This window comes from Lepisma saccharinum, chromosome 7 (genome assembly GCF_977018435.1).
Source record: "Lepisma saccharinum chromosome 7, izLepSacc3.1, whole genome shotgun sequence".
Lineage (NCBI taxonomy): Eukaryota > Metazoa > Arthropoda > Insecta > Zygentoma > Lepismatidae > Lepisma > Lepisma saccharinum.
Genome location: NC_139235.1, coordinates 86,145,426 through 86,160,361, shown reverse-complemented (window position 1 = coordinate 86,160,361; position 14,936 = coordinate 86,145,426). Strand labels below are relative to the sequence as shown.

At 36.7% G+C, this 14,936-nt stretch overlaps 1 protein-coding gene across 7 annotated transcripts in view; it reads right to left on the bottom strand.

Annotated features, from left to right (window-relative positions):
* LOC145989991 (F-box/LRR-repeat protein 21-like) overlaps nucleotides 1-5,252 on the bottom strand; it is a 163,210-nt gene extending 157,958 nt beyond the window's left edge. For 5 of the 7 annotated variants that reach the window (XR_014441910.1, XM_083125563.1, XM_083125564.1 and 2 more), the window contains exon 1: nucleotides 5,120-5,234. The gene's annotated coding sequence lies outside the window, so the exon portion shown is untranslated. Of the gene's footprint in view, nucleotides 1-5,119 lie in introns of all 7 variants that reach the window. The other 2 variants (XR_014441909.1, XM_083125562.1) reach the window with 2 other exon arrangements.
* Between the last annotated feature and the right edge of the window lie 9,684 nt (nucleotides 5,253-14,936).

Sequence of the window (14,936 nt, the reverse complement as noted above, 5' to 3'; positions counted from 1 at the left end):
TGATAGTGTAATGCAATGTAAAGCATAAATGTACTTGGATTGTTATAGAATTGCGTCAAGCGCTTCTAACATTGGTTAAGATTTAAATACTTCACACGAGAGAAAATGTAATGGTAACAGTATGGTATACGGAAAACACATTTCTTCAAATTTACAGGAGAAACTACTTACGGAACTGAGTTTCTGTAGACATTTGAAAGGTCGTGGAAGTGTTTTCTCCCTTCGTTAAACTTATTCGGCCAGTAAATCATGTATTTTTCGATATTAATGTCTCTCCGATGCACAAATGCTCTTGTCTCCATTATGTTCGACTACGTGAACCAAATGTTCCATGCGTTCTGTGACGTAACCCCCGGTCAGTGTTTGCAAACTCCCCATTGTTTTGCCAGAACATGACAATTTAAACTATGTTTGCCTAACCTAACAGAACCTAACTGTGCATGGTTCGTGGGGCTATTTATGAATGGTTTGTGGGGCTACGCGTCCATGGATCAATCGTCATGGCACCAACCGGTAACAATGTATCTCTTATAGCTCCAACTAAAATACGGGTGAAACGTGATGATAAGTGTACAAAGTGCAAGAAAGTAGTAAAAAATGGAATTCTATGCGATTCTTGTGACAAATGGCTTCATTTTAAATGTGGGAAGTTGCTTAATGAAGATGAGATAGATATCAACTCTGAGTGGTTCTGCCCGCAGTGTGTCGTAAATGGACAGAATCCAATTGTGAATAGTGACGATGAAGAACGTGCAACCCCTCTTCACATTGTGTACTTACTGCAAGGCGATATAGAGGAACTGAAAATTGAAAACCAAACCTTGAAAAATAGGCTAGAAATAATCGAGAAGAGTGAAGAACGAAAAAATGACCATGCAACCTCATAATCGCAAGTGGTGAGGAAATCAAAAAATGTAAGTACGAATGACAAGTTACCATCTTTCATGAATAAAAACAGATACTACAAGACTTATGTACAAATGACTCATCCCCAAAAAGTGTCTCAACAAAGAAACCCAAGACAAAAAAGCCAACTAAAAATGCTTCATCGAATCAAAGTCTAGGAAATCCACCCCAAGTACTTATATATGGTAATAGCCATGCAAGAGGGATGGCTGAAAGGGTAATACATAATGTTAGAGAAGTTTCTGTTAGTGGTCTTGTCAAGCCGGTTGCTAAAATTCGAGAGGTGTTAAATAATGTAGAAATTGAAGACAAAGAAAACAACTGTGTGCTAATTGCAGGTGCAAATAATGTGGCCTGCAATGAAAGTGAAGATCTGGTACATGCACTGGAGAACACACTACCCAATCTAAAAAGTAGTAAGGTCATTGTGGTGAATTTACTGACTCGGCATGACTTAATACCAGAATCGTGTGTTAAATCCATAGTAGTTACAAACACGAAGATCAAACTCTTGTGCAAAAGGTTTCATAATGTTCACAATTTAGACGATAAGTAACTTAGATAGAAATGCTTTCACTAGACATGGAATGCATCTAAATGAGCTAGGCAAAGAAATGTATCAAGAAAAATATGTGAGGTAGTGAATGAATATTTGATATACATTAATAACAAAACAAATCCTATTCAGTTGAAGTGGAAAACTACACAGGAAAACCCATAACTCCACCTGACCACTTAAGAAATTTGAGGTGTGATATAGGTCAGTGGACCATTTTGTACCTAGAATAAAAAAAACCTACTTCACCAAATTTTAACAGAATGAATAATATGGTAACTATCATGCACAATAATGTGCAAACAATCACAAATAAAACAGACCAAATTCAGATTTTATTAAATGAATGTAAACCAGATATTTTTGTAGTATCTGAACATGGTCTCAATTCTGACAACCATACCCTATTCAATATTTCTGGATATTTGCTAATTTCCTTGTATACGAGGCCTAACAACAAAAGTGGAGGTACTGGCATCTTCGCAAAAAATGGCATACCAAATAACAAAAGGATATTAGATATGGATAAATATTGTATAGAAAATATTCTAGAGGTTAACGGTCTGCAGTTAAAATTAGTAAGCAATACTGTGAACATAATAGTTGTCTACAGATCCCCAAACAGTAACCCAAAATTGTTTTTACATAAATTTGAAATTATGCTAGACAATTTAACAAAAATTCCTGCATGAACTAAATATACTAGGTGATATGAATATTGATCTTCTGAAACAGGACTATAACAGTCAGACATACCTAGAAATATTAAAATCAAACAAATTATAAAAGTTAACGAACCGACAACAATTACCAAATCTTTAATTGATCATGTTGTAACCAACATTCCCAGAAACTGTGCAACTGTCCAAGTTGTTCACACCCTAATCTCCGACCATACTGCTCAACTTGTACATATAAATGGCAAACACCTAACATACATGCCAACACTTTCAATGGACTACAGACAAAAAAACATGGAAAATATATAATATCTTAAAGTACTATTGAGCAATGAAACATGGGACCACATCTTCAATCTTACTGATACCAATTAAATATGGGACTATTTCGTTAATAACTTAAGTTATTACTTAAATTTAACATGCCCCAAAATAACTAAGAAAATAAACCCTAAATACATCTCAAAGAAAAAATGAATGATGAATATACTAAGTTCGTAACCCATAAAGATATCAAGTATCAAAATAAATATAAAGAACTAAGGAAATTATACAGAAAATCCATTAAGGAACATAATTCAAAGAAAATTTGTAATGAAATTGTGAGTGCTACTAATAAACAAAAAAACAATTTGGAGTATTATAAATAAACGGCGAAAAGCAACCAGAAAATATGAGGAAAATATAAAAATTGTAATTAATGATGAAGAAATAACCAAACCAGAAGTAATATGCAACACATTCAACAAATATTTTGCCAATTTGCCAAATACAAATCACAATGCTTATAATGATGATGACAACTCCAAATCCAACATGTAAATATGTTACTTACGTGAAATTTAGAAGATTTCGCAATTCCGCATTGCACAATTTAATGGTTCAATCCTATTAATTTCGAAGATCCACTGTCTTCATTCACAAAAGGGTACGGCGTTTGAAGTGTTGAACCATTAAATTGTGCAAAGCGGAAGTGCGAAATCTTCTAAATTTCACGTAAGTAATTTTAAACCACGTTTACCGCAACCATCATGAATGTAAATATGTTACAAACAATATACTTATTCCCGAAATAACAATAAACGAACTTAATGAAGTCATAAAAGGAATAAAAAATAAGAGGACTTATCACTGATTACACCTTTAACACGAGAAGTACGTATTATTAGTGGTGTTCCTCAGGGATCAATTTTAGGACCATTACTATTTATCTTATACATTAATGACACCCCAGAATATCAAGGTATGAGGGTAATTACTTATGCAGATGATACCACAGTTTTTATTAATGACAAGGATATTGCCAATCTTGAAATTAATACTTTTATAAAAATTAACCAAATAATTCAATATCTAAACCTAAATAAACTAACTATTAATAATAATAAAACTAAATTTATGACCTTTAATCCAAGCAAAAACAACAATAATGTCCCACAAACTACCTTCATTTATAGAATATTCTACCAAATTATTGGGTGTTATCATAGACAATGGTTTAACATGGGATGAGCAGATTGATAATATATGTAGTAAACTAGCCACAAATATTTATCTTTTAAAACAGCTAGCACATTATAAGTAAGGTAACTGAAATTAATAAAACTATCTTTTATGAACTTATTTACCATCATATTGAATATGGCATTGTAGCATGCCGTAGAGCTTCTCATGCTAAAATCTCCAGAATACTAAGACTTCAAAAAAGAGCCTTGAGAATTATGTTTAAACTAGGTTATAGAACAGTACTAGTTTACTATCCTTCGGACAGATTTCTTCATTTCTACAGAAGAAACTACTTACCGTAATAAGTTCCTGTAGTATTGTCTAACATCGGGAAGGTGTTTTGTGTGAAATTCAGGTAAGTTCTCCGAATCCTGGAACAAATTTCTTCAAATTTAAAAGTTTGTGGCTCATTTGGAGGCAGGTGACTCCGGCCAATTTCTAACATGCCTTTAACAGGGAGTCTATAGAGAAAGCTGGGGAGCCGGAGCGGAGCAGAGGCAGGGCCGCGTTAGCGGTTGGGGGCGGTAGGTCAATCACCCCAGGGGCAGAGCCCGGAATAGGTGGGAAATTTGGACTCAAAAATTTCAAACGAAAATAATTGTTTAGTTTAAATTTCCCACCGATTCCGGGATGGATAGCCCCAAAAACCATTCACGGAATGTTCCGCGAAGCAGATAGGTAAGTACAAATGTCAAAAATTGACGAAACTAAGAAGTTATAGGTGTCTGAAGGATAGTAAACTAGTCTAACTGAATTTTTGGAAAATCCAGGTGGTCTAGAAATTAACTAATAATACCTCTAGTTTCTTTCATATTTAATTACGCCATATTTATTCATTATATATATATATATTCAATATTTTGTACTAGTTATAACATATATGCCCTCATGTATGAACTTCTGTTTAGTAATATCTCCTTTTGTGTATGATAATTTTTATGTTACTTTTTAGGATATATCATATTCTTAACAATCATGTATTTTAATCTATTTGTAGACTAAACTCTCAATAATCCACATGTAATCCTTGACGTTTTTCATGCCTATGTATCGCAGGTTTATGGAAATAAATATTATTATTATTATGGCTTATGGGGCTATTTATGAATGGTTTGTGTATTTATGATTGGTTCGTAGGGTTTTCGAACCCGGAAAAAATACAAAATGAGTAACACGAAAGTAGGTATTTTTCGGTGATGGTTGCAATAATGTAAACCCACTGTTCATCGACAACGATAGTCAAGATTTCTCCGCCATATCGTGTGCGAGAGGAACGAACAATAATTACTCGATATATGTAAAATTGAAGCTATTTTCGTGAAAGAAACGAAATCCTACCTTAAACAATGTTTCGCAATGTATAATAGGTAAGTACGAATGTAAGAAATGACAAAATGAACGAGTGAAATGTGTTTTTCCTATACCATACTGTTACAAATGGAACTTCTATATATTAATTAACGATACTAACCTTTACTTTTGCCGACACGTACTTCTGGTACTTGTCAAGTAAATGACATCTAACTTTCTGTGCGAGCGGCAGCAAATGACAAGTTACGGCTTTCCAAAGCGTCTGTCAGTCACGTGTCTCGTTTTCTGCATTTGTTTGAAAACTTGGCACCACAGGGATGGTGTAACTTAATATCAATAATGAGCGATTCTACATGGGCAATAATTGCACTTCTTTTTCTCTTTTCCATTTCGATTATTTTACGTCGATTTTTCAACATATTGTGCTAATCAAGCGATGAAACTTCTTGTCTGTTATTAAAGTTATCTATTAGTTATTTTACGTCACTTTTTTTTAAATGAAGATGGCAATGAATGATGAGCTACTAAAAAAATGGATTCCAACAACCAGGCACGTATCTACAAATATGTTTCAGGGGTGTTGTCCGAACCAAGTGTCTCAGGAAATAATAATAATAATAATGTTTAATTTAAAATAATTAAATTAAATCAAATTAAATACTAATTACAATACATAAATTAATATTATATTATTATTTCACGATTAGGTAAAAATACTGTATAAGGATATAACAGCGCATATTAATTACGTAGCTTATCTGCAGGGGGGGTGCTTGCGCGCCCCTTAATTTTCTTCCGCACCCCCTTCAGCACCCCCTAAGTTCAACTGAAAACACTAACATTAATATGTAATTCAGATATGTCATGTCGTCATATTGAGCGCCAATGGACGAAATGTGACATGAAAAACGTTTTAAGTCCATTCATTTTACAGATAATAATTTTTCTTGGTTCTCGAGAAACACGCATTCAAACACCGCTCAAATTCACCTCCTACGTCACGGATTTGAAAACGTCCTCTCCACAGACACGAGGTCCTATGACGTCATCACTTAGAAATGCGTGCAGGCAGGGCTTCTGTTCGTTCCGTCAACTTAGCATGAGCCGCAGAAGCGACAGCAAAGTCACTTGTTACTGTGTAAAACAAGTATCTTGTAACTTCCAGTGAAAAAATCTGTGCTCCATTTCTTGGAGATGAATTATGCCCTAGCAGTATAGCAGTATTTACTATAATTCAGCCACTCGGTAGAGGGTTCTCCCATTAGGGTGACAAAGCAAAACTTGTAACAGTCAATGTCTGAACACGTGAACAGCCTTGTTCATTGCGAATACATAGGTTGCTTCTGACTGGCAATGCTAGGAATGCTTTTTCTGGAATTACAATTATTTTCGTCATAATATTTTCTTCGCAAATTTTAAGATAATACGTTTAGAACACTCTGGTTTCCACACCAATTTCTGCAATATAAGAGGTGATACGGTATAAAAAGGTACGAGGAGTTTTTAAATTTTCTGCAGTAAATGACAGTTTTCTTCAGTTAATATATATATTGCAAATTTTTGTATTTAACCTACTTTTACGTCACTTTTCCGTCACTTTGTTTAACCGCAACGATGAGAACGCATGGTTAATTTAGTATGTATCTTCTCTAACATCACATTTCTTTCCACTTTTGGCTAAGTTCAAACTTTTTCAAAAACTGTTAGGAAGAGGCCCAATGTTCACGAAGAAATGTTAACAGTTCGTTGTTGGGGATAGTGCGGCAGAAGGGATTTTAAAAATGTCACAGTTGCTGTGCTCTTCGCGATTTGTCTTGTGGGCGACGGAAGGTATAATGTACTATGCATATTGTACCTCCAGTGGTTACATTGAAAAGGTTCAAAAATTGTGTTTTAAAGGGCAGGATGATTTTATTTTGTATTTCACTACATAGTTCAATAAGACTGCAACGTGTATCTGAATGTTTACATTGTACGACCACTCTCTTGGAGTGGAAGACTTAATACACATCATCATGGACGTCCAAGGGGAGTGGAAAATTAATGTCAATCTAAAGTTATATGTTTCACACATATATTTTCATTTCATCAGTGGCGGCGATTAGGGATGCAGTTGCCCCCCGTTTTTTGCTATTTTTGCTCCCGCACTATGCTAAACCTTATCTACCAAGGGAAAGTAAACTGTCCCTTGGCACCATGCTCCCCCAGTTTTGAAAGGTTCCATGCGTGTTTCAGGTTTTCCTTATTTTCAGAATCGCACCCCCTAAATTTCCTTCGGCACCCCCTCAGCACCCCTAGATGAATAATCCTGGCGCCGCCACCGCTAGTTAAGATCGGAATAATTTACATAACAACAACATTGAATATTTATCGAATAACAAAAATTATATTACAGGTAATTGGAAAAAAAGTAAGTTTCTGATTAATATTTTATGCATATTATTTTCAGTAGTAGTGTACATAAATCTTCTTTGTAATGCCATTCAAAGCTAGCTGTATGATCCTAGTATCCTTGCATTCTAAGAAGTTCAGAAGAAATTAAAATAATAAATTATGCAACAAATGTTAATATTTTCATTACTTAATTTTAGTACTTGGTCAGTCTTTCGGGGGTTCCGGACCCCTGGACTCCTCCTAAATATGTCCTTCCTGTCCTTCAAAGTCGTATGATCCCAATATCATCCTTGTCTTCCAATGCGTTCAGAGGAAATTAAGCAACAAATGGTAAACGAGTATATTTTAATTTAATTTTCGTACTTAATGAGTCTTTCGGGTGGAGATGGGGTGGGGGTACTCCTCCAATATACTTCCTTCCTGTTCTTCAAAGCCGTATGATCCCAATATAATCCTTGACTTCTAGTAAGTTTAGAGGAAATTATACCACAAATACTAAACGAGTATATTTTCATTTTATTTTCGTACTTAATAATTCTTTTGGGTGGGGTGGGGGTCCGGAACCGCAAAATACGTCCTTCCTGTCCTTTAAAGCCGTATGATCCCAATATAATCCTTGTCTTTCAATAAGTTCAGAGGAAATTATACAACAAAGGTTAGACGAATACATTTTTCATTACTTAATTTTAGTGCTTGATATGTCTTTCGGGGGGGTCCGGACCCCCTGGACCACCTAAATACGTCCTTGGTTCCAACTTAATACTTGTCATACACACACACACACACACAGTGGCGGTGATTGGGTTTCAAATCTGTGGAGGGGGGGGGGGCAAAGACAGTATATTTCCCTTTGTATATAAGGTTTAACATAGTGCGGGTGCTAAAGTGGCGAAAAGTGGAGGGCAAATGCCCCCCTCGCCCCCCTAATCGCCACCACTGCTGACACACACATACATACATATAGGCTGGAAGTCTATTGTTTAAACCGAAGGAATACTGTCCCCCTTTAACGTCGAACAGCCAGTGACATATTTACAAATTCATTTTGGGGTTCTAAGATTTTGGAGACGGAGCAGTGGCGAAGAGTAGTGTTAAGAAAAAGGCAAGTAAAACATACAATGCATTGGCATCCCCGAAAAGAAGGGTGGGAGAATAAACTTTATTGGTAAATTGCCTTAATGTTAATACGTTTTAAAAATTTTTGTCCCCACCTTCCAACTGCCATATTTCTCATTTCAAAAGTATTGGACACGCTCTTTTCAGTTCTTACGGCGGGAGCTCTAGAAGCTGGCAGGGGATTTGAAACATTTGCCATTTGGTATGGCAAATATTTCCGTCTCCACCAAAAGCTTTCCATCTGCCCACTGGCCGGACCCTGTGGCCGAGTGGTTAGCACATCGCGCTGCGACGCCAAGGGTCTCGGGTTCGAATCCCGCTCGGGCTTGGTTGTTTGTGAATGTCCACTCATCAATTTCATCATTTCATCACTCATCCCCATCTTCGCAAATTAGCCAAGAGGCACAAAACGCGAAGTAAAATGAAATAAATAAATCAACATGTACCCACCTCTCTTGAATCTGGCATATTGACATGATCCACAAATCGTGAAACAAATGGTAATTACTTTAAAGTTTATATGCATGGGATTTAGAACAGTTACAATTAGGGCTCGGAATTTGATGACAAATCATCTTTTGTTCTCACCCTTGAAAACAATGCTAATCTTGATACCTGTCCATTTACCTTCAGTAAGAACCAGAAAACATTATTATTATTTTGCATTTTTTGGCCATTGTGTTCCAAAACTGGAGGGGGGACTATTACAGTTCCCTTGGTAGATAAGGTTTAGCATAGTGCGGAAGCAAAACCGGCAAAAAGTGGGGGGCGACTGTCCCCCCTCGCCCACACTAATCGTCGACACTGAATCGAAAATACGGTCAATGGAAAAAAAACAATATTATTTTAACTGAAATTTTTGGCAATGCATGAAATACTTTATTGTGGTAAATTTATTTTTCCTCCAGCGAACTTAAAATACTTTGTGTGAAACCTACTTTGAGTTTCCCTTGGTGGCTTTGGTGATTATCACTTCAATCTGTGGTTCTAAAGTGAAATTAATCACATTATTTAATATATAATATAATTTAATATATAATTTATATATCATTTAATATATAATAGCAGTTTTTATTGTATTGTATTTTGTTATTTAGCTTCGTTTTCTGCCACTCTTAGGCTAATCACGACGACCAGGATGAATGATTTTTTGATGAAATCGATGAAGGGATATTCACAAGGAACAATCATACCCAGGCCTGGACTATATCGTTTCAATTCTCTTCTTAAACCACCTCTTTGTTTTCCCCCATAAGCCCTTAGTGCGTTCATGAACTAGCAGTTGCGGAATGAAAAGGAATTCGATAGAACAATAAGAAACCAACACAATGGAATAATGCGAATGAATCACCATCACGCAAGCAAGCAAACCGGATGCAAGGCTATGTTTACTCAGTAGAGCAGGCAGCACGTTCTTTTGCAGTGATAACGAAAACGCGATAACTCAGACCCAAATTGATCCTTATCAGCTTTACTTGCCAGGAAGTCGCTGCCATTTTGTCAAGGTGGAAACGGAGAAATTACATGTGTAGGTAAACAGTTTGGGAAAAGTTATCGACTTGCAACTTCAGCCTCATGTCACTGAAAGCGAAACCGAGCCCATCACACTAAATTGAAGTATCGATTTCTGCTGATAATGAGATAGTATTTCCCACGCCAAGTTCTTTACGGGTGGATAGCATCTAAGGGCGAGTCCACGTCACACTAAGCAATCTAATTACACACTGAAATATTTCCGCCATTAACAAAACGTCCACTCATGGGAATTCTTAACAACGATTCGTTCAGTTTCGAATCTACATTGAAATCTTTAAGAGCAAGCGATTCTTGGCTGCTGTTTCCTTCGAAAACTGATAAGTATTTCTATTGTTTGCCTATGAGTTGTACGATAAAAATTTGAAACAATAATTAGAAGGTACACTTAACTCTCGAATTTCCCAGAACATTCTGCATAGTGGCTGCGTATACTGCGCAATGTGTTCATTGTTAGTGATGCTTCTACTTCCAATGGCAATTGTTAGCAACAACATGATTGTTTACCAAGTACGAATAATTATTTCTACTGCTATACATCTTTGTTTTGGAAATATTTTGAAAATAGCGGACTATTTGAAGTGAAAATTCTTAGCTGGGGGATATTTGATAGAGCCTTGTGGCTAGCTGAACGGATGTTCCTGTGGTTTAACGTGGTGAGAATAAGACAGCTAGGGAATGCTTTGTGAAAATTTGGTTAACTGTGGAGATATCATCCCTCTCCTTATTTCGAGCACTGGTGGGGAGGAGAAACTACTAACTCCTTGCAAAATACGAGGAATGATCGAAAAAAAGCTATACAAAGCATGCAAATTCCAGTAGGTATTTATTAGACGAATAGAAACGGACTCTTTCAAAAGGATACTTCATACACTACTTCTCAACATACTCTCCCCTCCGGTTCAGGCAATTAACCCAGCGCTTCACGAGGTTCATGATGCCTGTCTCATAGAACTCGGGGTTCTGTTGCGGATCCCAAGCCTTGTTTCGTGCTTGACAACATGATTCAAGTGAAACCGGTATCCTCTGAGATGCTTCTTCAAAGGAACAAATATATATCCGTAGGCGCAGCAATGACGCAGATTTCACTCCTGTTACACTGGTTCAACGTAGTGTTGCCCACGAGACGAGACTTTGGCCTGTCTCGTCTCGTGGAAATGCTGTGAAATGCTGTCTCGTCTCGAAAATATACGTTTATCTCGGGACACATGATCAATCTCGTCTCGTCTCGAATTTTTAAAAGCCTGTCCCGTCTCGTCCCGTGGGCAACACTAGTTCAACGATGTGAGTACCTCTCGTGCTCTTTTGGCGGGAAGCCGAAACTTTTGCCTTGTAAGCAGAGATGTGCCGTAGAGTATAAGTTTACGTCTACATGCGTTGTCTACACGTAATCTACGCGTAGATTACATTGGTTTGTAGTTTACATAGACTACGTAGACAATCTAAAGTGCATTAAAATTAATTTTCAAGGGTTTCATGAAAGGAAAGTGACATTTTCAACTATATTGGTTCCTAACGAAATCAAAAGAACCCTATTTACAACAAAATTTCTCGTCTCTTCTATTATCAACTATGGATGAATGTAAATAATATGCAAAAAACAACAACAGATGGCAGTTGTGAGCCGAGAGTGGTCTTTTTCCCATAAAACATTAGAATATTTCCTATATTAGGTTTCTTCCTAGGTGAGAAATTGTTCGAATTTGGAAGAAAGAGTATGAAAACTTATTCTTATACATCAGCAACAGATACGCAGTATAATTTTCTTTTAATTCAACGGCGTCCTTTGCTAAGTCATCACCTTTCGCCATGTTGTTTACATAGATTACGTCATCTACGTGTATAAAATAATCTACGTGTAGAATGTAGACTATTGTTGTTTACGCGTAGATGCACATCACTGCTTGTAAGCAGAGATGTGCCGTAGACTATAAGTTTACGTCTACATGCGTTGTCTACACGTAATCTACGCGTCGATTACATTGGGTTGTAGTTTACATAGACTACGTAGACAATCTAAAGTGCATAAAAATTAATTTTGAAGGGTTTCATGAAAGTAAAGTGACATTTTCAACTATATTGGTTCCTAACGAAATGAAAAGAACCCTATTTACAACAAAATTTCTCGTCTCTTCTATTATCAACTATGGAAGAAGATAAATAGTATGCAAAAAACAACAACAGATGGCAGTCGTGAGCTAAGAGTGGTCTTTTCCCCATAAAACACTAGAATATTTCCTATATTAGGTTTCTTCCTAGGTGAGAAATTATTCGAATTTGGAAGAAAGAGTATGAAAAGTTATCCTTACACATACAGCAACTGATACGCAGTATAATTTTCTTTTAATTCCACGGCCCCCTTTGCTAAGTTATCACTTTTCGCCATGTTGTTTACATAGATTACGTAATCTACGTGTATAAAATAGTCTACGTGTAGAATGTAGACTATCGTTGTTTACGCGTAGACGCACATCCAGCGATGTGCAGTAGACTATAAGTTTACGTCTACATGCGTTGTCTATACGTAATCTACGCGTCGATTACATTGGGTTGTAGTTTACATAGACTACGTAGACAATCTAAAGTGCATTAAAATTAATTTTCAAGCGTTTCATGAAGGGCAAGTGACATTTTCAACTATATTGGTTCCTAACGAACTGACAAGAACCCTATTTACAACAAAATTTCTCTTCTCTTCTATTATCAACTATGGAAGAAGATAAATAGTATGCAAAAAACAACAACAGATGGCAGTCGTGAGGCAAGAGTGGTCTTTTCCCCATAAAACACTAGAATATTTCCTATATTAGGTTTCTTCCTAGGCGAGAAATTGTTCGAATTTGGAAGAAAGAGTATGAAAAGTTCTCCTCACACATCAGCAACTGATACGCAGTATAATTTTCTTTTACTTCCACGGCGCCCTTTGCTAAATTATCACCTTTCGCCATGTTGTTTACATAGATTACGTAATCTACGTGTATAAAATAGTCTACGTGTAGAATGTAGACTATCGTTGTTTACGCGTAGACGCACATCACTGCGCACATCACTGCTTGTAAGCAACGTGAGTGGCAAAATATCATTGTACCTCAACAGTCTTTTGTCTCTCTAATTTAAATTCTTAATTGTGTTGTGCAGAGTTACGTAGTTTGTGCATTTTATTATAGCTAAGTGCTTAAAGTGAGGGAGGTGCGGGGGATGGTATCCCCCAGCTAGCAAAATTTTCGCAAAGCATCCCCAAGCTGTCTCATTCTCGCCATGTTAAACCATAGGAGCATTCACCCAGCTAACCCAAATGCTCGGCCAAATATCCCCCCACCTATCATTTTCCACTTCAAGCGCTGAATAGCTGCCGTAATACTGACAAGTCTTTAAAAAATCAACTTATATTTTGCACAGGAAGAATTATCCGAAACGTTTATATACGTTCCGAATAACTTTATGAAATAAGATTAGTTAATTTAGAAGTTTTTTACGGAAGACGTAGGTGTACGTTCAATTTTGTGATTCATGTGATTCTTGCAGAACCGGTAGCATTGCGAGCGAAGCGAAAAATATATATATTTTGTTTCTAGTTCTCTGTAAACTGACATTAATACTAATTTAGTAGAATGTTAATACTTTTACTGGGCCACACGACGTTTACTCTCTTCCAACGTCTTTGTATTTTTGCTCATTCGGTATCTCCTTTGTCTCGGCGACTGGCAACACTGTCCCCTTGCCCGTTTTGATCGGTACTCAATTGGTTGCATTTGATCTTGTCCTGTTCGCTGCTCTCATAAGACATTCTGAACCGCACGTGCCTTTCGGGTGATTATCTTTCCTTGTCAAACGAAAGGTTTACACAGATCCATCAACCATTGTGTACATTACCACAGAATAAGCTGTAGTGTACTTTTATTTTGCGATTGTGATCTCACTTTATTCATTCTGCCCGGAAGGCATGCCGTGTGAGGAACACACGTCAAATAACGGTGCCAGTGCCCTGAAGCTCACATATCCACGCGATTGCCTACAGTGACAAACAATGCCAGTTGGGGTAATTTAAGAATTCTTATCTCAATGTTTCTTACTAAGTAATAATAGTAGTAAAAGTAAGAATAATAATCTTTATTTGTCCGCAGACCCATGCCTTGCATGGGCATGGACATCGTAAATCAGAAATACGTACAATATACATGTATATTTTTAAGTGCAATTAATGGTATCTACATAAAATAAATGTAAGTATCAGATGGTCATAATTAAATTTTCCCTAGGGGAGCTCTCTCGAGCCCGTTCGAAGCATTGGATTTCGGTGAAACTTGGTATCGAGGTTATGGAGATCATGGGAAGCGAAAGCTGATTAAAAAAAAAAGTTCAAATTTTCATCAACAGGTGGAATTGTGACTATGAAATAACAAGAACCAGAAGTCGAACATGCAAGACTTTATTTGTAGTTTGTCAGTACGGCAAACGTGAATGACACTTTGGAAGCGTAAGACAGCGTGATTAATGATCGCACGAATCTTTTTACTATGCACTAGATTGCAGCGCCACATTTCCACCTATTGGTGAAGATTTGAATTTTTTTTAAAAAAATGACCATTCGCTTCCTCATGGTCTCCACAGCCTCCATTCGAAGTTTAACCTCAAACCATTGCTTCGAACGGGCTCCATAAGGCTTTGAGATGGAAAACTTTAATTATATATGTGTAATATATATCATTATATTGTAATTAAGTGCAAGCATGAAAAAGCCAGTACCCGGGAAAACACCCATTTGGGTATGAAATACAAATATTAGTATGATTATTAGTCCGTATCATTCAAATTTTATGTGAACTTATAGTACGGCCACCCGCGAAAAGACGAGACACTTCCCTGATTCTGAAATGCTCTCTAGCCCGCATAGCGTTATGTGTGTTGCCTAACCCTAAGGCGATGCGTCAAAG